This window comes from Palaemon carinicauda, chromosome 30 (genome assembly GCF_036898095.1).
Source record: "Palaemon carinicauda isolate YSFRI2023 chromosome 30, ASM3689809v2, whole genome shotgun sequence".
Taxonomy (NCBI): Eukaryota; Metazoa; Arthropoda; class Malacostraca; order Decapoda; family Palaemonidae; genus Palaemon; species Palaemon carinicauda.
In genome coordinates, this window is record NC_090754.1 from 23,365,066 (window position 1) to 23,370,065 (window position 5,000).

The 5,000-nt window shown below is 34.5% G+C and overlaps 1 protein-coding gene across 1 annotated transcript in view; it reads left to right on the top strand.

Moving 5' to 3' along the window:
- The window catches only part of LOC137622926 (focadhesin), a 252,821-nt gene that overhangs the window by 15,770 nt on the left and 232,051 nt on the right, over positions 1-5,000 (top strand). The window contains exon 2 of the mRNA XM_068353496.1: positions 4,765-4,866. The gene's annotated coding sequence lies outside the window, so the exon portion shown is untranslated. The remainder of the gene's footprint in view (positions 1-4,764; positions 4,867-5,000) is intronic.

Below are 5,000 nucleotides of genomic sequence, written 5' to 3' on the forward strand. Positions count from 1 at the left end.
AGTTCTAAAGTAGAGAAGATTTCAGTTATGGCATGATGACACTGAAGACTGGTGTTCGTTGTTCATCAACTAGATTAAGAAATTAGAATTGATATTTTTTCCCATTTGAGTATGAGCCACACTTTTTTTTTTTTTTTTTTTTTTTTTCTCATGCTTTGATGATGCTACCATATATACGGTATGTTCTGTAAGGTTAGCTTAGCATAATCATAATCCATGCACAAGATCGTCATGTTTAAAATTGGAATATGACTAATGTTTTAGTCATGAGAAACGCATTTTCTTTTTAGAATGGATTATAAATTTTAATTATAAAGGTGTGTGCATTATACCAATATTATTTTTATTAATTGTTAATGTTACGTAGGCATAGAACCGATAGCTTTGAACTCTGAAAAAAAAGATTATGATTAAATTAATGAATGTTTAGTATTAATGTATTTTCTCTTGTGTGTATTAATAATTATTTTTTTTCATGATGTAAAATTTACATCGTTGATAGTGTATTTAGGTTTTTTAGAATCACCTGTTTATATCACATTCATCATAAGCATCAACGTCATCATAATTTTTAATGCAATCTAATACATTGTTGATCTGTAAACATTTTTTTTAGCGAATTAATTTTCTCCACTGTTGACTTTTTACTTAGGTATGTCTCAAGAAATATAATCTGACGGTGGATGTAATCACTGAGTTATCGGATAACGTAACACCTCTGACTCCACCTCCACGAAAAGAAAAAAAAAGAAATGCTGGCGATTTTGGGGTTTAAAGCTTCGCCCTCGATAAAGATCACCAGGAACGTCACAGTCATGAAACCTGCTTAGGTACACACACGAGGGAAAATTGGATATGAGGCCGAAGTACAGAAAGCATAAAAGAAGGTTTGTGTGTCATCATGTGACACCTTCCCCTAACATGGATCGCCCCCCCCCCCCCTCCCCCCCCCCCACCTTCACGTCCAAGTATGCGGAAGAGAGGGAAAACACTGAAAGAGAAGCGTCAAAGATGCCGCTTGGTGTGAGTAATAGGATACAGGGAGATAACGCTCTGTCACAAGGAGCAAATTTTCACATAAATGCTGGGTTTTTTCGCTTGTTTTGGCAGCTCTTTTCTTTTCAGTCGCAAAATTGCCTTTACTTTGTACTTGTGAAACATTTCAAAGTCGTCTAGAGGATTTACATTTGCCGTTTTACATTTTAACTGTATATCCTAAAAAAAAAAAAGATATATAGTTTTAAATCATCCTCATTTCTGGAAACTTTGTATATCCTAAAAAAAAAAAGATATATAGTTTTAAATCATCCTCATTTCTGGAAACTTTGATTTTCAGATCGCTGTATTTCCCTGTACTCCATTTCATCAACTTCGGTTTCTTGTCATTGACCAAGTATATTTGAACAATATTTGAGAGCAGTATCTATACTTAGTTATTTAGGTATATCTACTTCTATAGTTATGCACTGCAGAATAACTCTTAATCTTCAAATTAACAGTTGTGGCTCCGGGCCACAATAGCAACATAGATAAAAGTTGAGATTAAATGGGATCAAAACTTGAAGAATTTGGCGTGAATATCCTGTTATTAAGATGAACATGGTAGACCACTTGAAGGAAAGTCAAGAGAAAGTAGTGTCCACTAAATTATAGTTTGCAAATACTCATTGTGCTTCAAAGACATTGGGGGTGGGCTGACCTGTTTTTACAGTGGTTACAGTCAGAGTCTGTATTGATTCTGGGTACAGTAATCCAGATCACGGAAGTGTGAAATACCTATGCTAATGTTAAGACCTATAGCATGTCTCAGATGTAACATTTGCATAACCCTAACTGTTCCAATTCCATGTATTTCAACTCTCTCTCTCTCTCTCTCTCTCTCTCTCTCTCTCTCTCTCTCTCTCTCTCTCTCTCTCTCTCTCTCTCTCTCTCTACGTGTATATATATATATATATATATATATATATATATATATATATATATATATATATATATATACAGTATATACATGATATTGTATGTGTGTGTGTTTGTTTATTCATTTATGCATATGAAACTCATTTCTTGAATATACTGTAGGACTTTACTTGAGTAATATGTATATCATTCTTTCTTCAGTATTAGGAATGTAAGTAACGTTTTGTAAACCATGTATACCTAAACAGTACACACAGCATTTACATCGGTTCTTCTGTTTTTATGAAAAGTGTAATACTGCACGATGGTTTGCAAATATTATATTGTTATTAGGATGGTGAGGTATTGTACGTATTCAAATTATAGGTAGGCCTACTGATTGTTTGATTAATCTAGTTCTAGTTAGTTTACCTCGTAGCTTGACCTAAGATGTTGGGTGTATTTTTTGTGCATGTACTTACTTCTGGATGGTATTGTTAAGAATCTCTCTCTCTCTCTCTCTCTCTCTCTCTCTCTCTCTCTCTCTCTCTCTCTCTCTCTAGCATAACATTTTTCCTATAATTTGATCATCTACGTGACAAATAGTACTAGTTTGAATACTTTTATTATTATTATTATTATTATTATTATTATTATTATTATTATTATTATTATTATTTCTTGTTAAGCTACAACCCTAGTTGGAAAAGCGAGATGCTATAAGGCCGAGGGCTCCAACAGGGAAAATAGCACAGAGAGAAAAGAAAATAAGAGAAGTAATTAACATTTAAAATAAAATATTTGAAGAACACTAACAACATTAAAAAACTTAAAAAAAAACACACACAAGAGGAAGAGAAGTAAGATAGAATAGTGTGCCCGAGTGTACCCTCAAGCAAGAGAATTCTATCCCAGGACAGTGAAAGACCAGGATACAGAGGCTTTGGCACTATCCATGAATAGTTTCAGAAGGGAATCGAAAGAGCCTTGCCTATAATAAAGATGGATATGGTTTTGATTCCTTATATAAGTGTGTCTATTTCAAGTCTACGATTGTGAGTTTCTGTAGCTCCTGTTTCTGCGGTATTGTTTACATCTTTTCAAAGTCGCGGTAGCGTGACCAACATTGATAGGTCTCGGGGATTCGAATTTCTTACTGAACATGTAGTGTTAATTGGTGCACCATGTAAATCTTTATACCTGTGTGTGAGGAGTAACCCGCTCCGTCTTTTATTCATTGTTATGCCATCACTTTCTCCTTTTAGACCCTGTCATGTGTCAATCTCTGGCTGGTTAAAACTGTTTCTCTTTGATAGTCGTTAGTAGCAAGAGATTGGCTTTTGAAGGTTTCCATATTTTCTTGATATACAGCCTACTGTAAAGTTGACGTGTTATCAGCATATTTCAATAAAGGAACTCCAATAAAGTCTATTTTTTTATTTTGCCTGCTTCTCCATACTGGTGAGCTTTCTGTGGTGGGGCCCTAGGTTTGCAGTTTGTCTTGTAATAAAGATAATAGTAATTATAGCTTGTAGTACAAAACATTCTAAATTACTGAGGCTTTCGTAATTTTCGAAAGTAATAAGCCTAATTCTCGTATATTTAAGATGATGTGGTCACGTGGAAAAAATGTAGAACGATAGAATGTTGGAGAGAGTGTATAGTTTGGAATTGTTTGGAGGAAGTAGGTGATGACTGAGATATTCGAGATAGACGAAGAGAAATGAAATGAGAAGGAAGAACGGCAATGGTCAAGAAGAGTGAGAGTGCCTGAAACAGAGTACTCTTGCTTGGGGGTACACTCTGGCACAATATTCTATCTGGTTTCTGTTTCTCTTGTTATATTAAAGTTTTCATAGTTTATATAGGAAATATTTATCTAGGATTATGTGTAGGATGTCTGTATACACTGCGTGTAAGCATTCTGCGTTGGTGTAGAAGTGTCTGAATTTGACGAAATTTGTTGTTTAATGAGTTTATTCTACTACGTCCCGATCGTTGCGTAGTTTTCTCCATGAATTTAACCCATTTAAAGGAAAACAGCTTAATGTTCTCACATCCACTCACTTATACATACATACATACATACATACAAAAAGTATATATATATATATATGTGTGTGTGTGTGTGTGTGTGTGTGTGTGTGTGTATATATATAATCATCATCATCATCATCATCAGCTGTAACTAGTCCACTGCAGAACAAAGGCCTCAAACGTGATTTTCCACTCACGTGTGTTTATGCTCTTTCCATGGCAGTCTATACTCACAATTTTTCTGAATTCATCAATCTATCGCCTTCTCTTCCTTCCCATGCTTCTTTTTCAATCTCTTAAGGACTCATTCTGTTATTGTTAATGCCCATCTATTAACAGTCATTCTCATTTGTCCTGTCCATGTCCATTTATTTTTCTTACAAGTTGTTAGAATATACTCTAGTCTGCTCTCGTATCCATGTTGTTTTTTCTGTCTCTTAGTGTTATTCCCAGCATTATTCTTTCTATAGCTCTTGGAGTTGTAATTATATTATGATCTAAGCCTTTCTAAGGGTTTAGTATGGCTACAAGTTTCTGATGTATAAGTGGATACTGGTATTACCATTTTTGAGAAAGTGGCATTTTAATTTTTATAATCTCATTTTGTTTACCAAAAGCTCTCCATCCCATGTTTATCCTTCTTTTGATTTGGGTCTCATGTCCTGGGGAAACACATACCATCTGTCCTAAATACGTATATTCACCAACAATCTAAAAGTTCATTCATAATCCTTATTTGTTGTCTCTCTGCATTTTTATTGAAAATTATATTGATTTATTCATACTCATTTTCAGTCCTACATTTCTGCTTTCTCTGTTCAAATCTTCTAGGAAGGTAGCTGATGCGGTGAAACAGATTGGGATGAGAAATGCACTGTATGGAAGCGGCAGTTGGAATATAGGAGGATATTGTCGAGCCAATTCGCCATCAGGGTAAGTGGAGTGAAGATTAAATGGAGAAATTGGATGAAATTAAAAAAAAGGCTTCGCGCTATCGAGTTTAATTTTTGTGTAATATGTGTGGAATGAGTAGATATGAATCTCTGAGAAATGTGAAGATAGGCCTA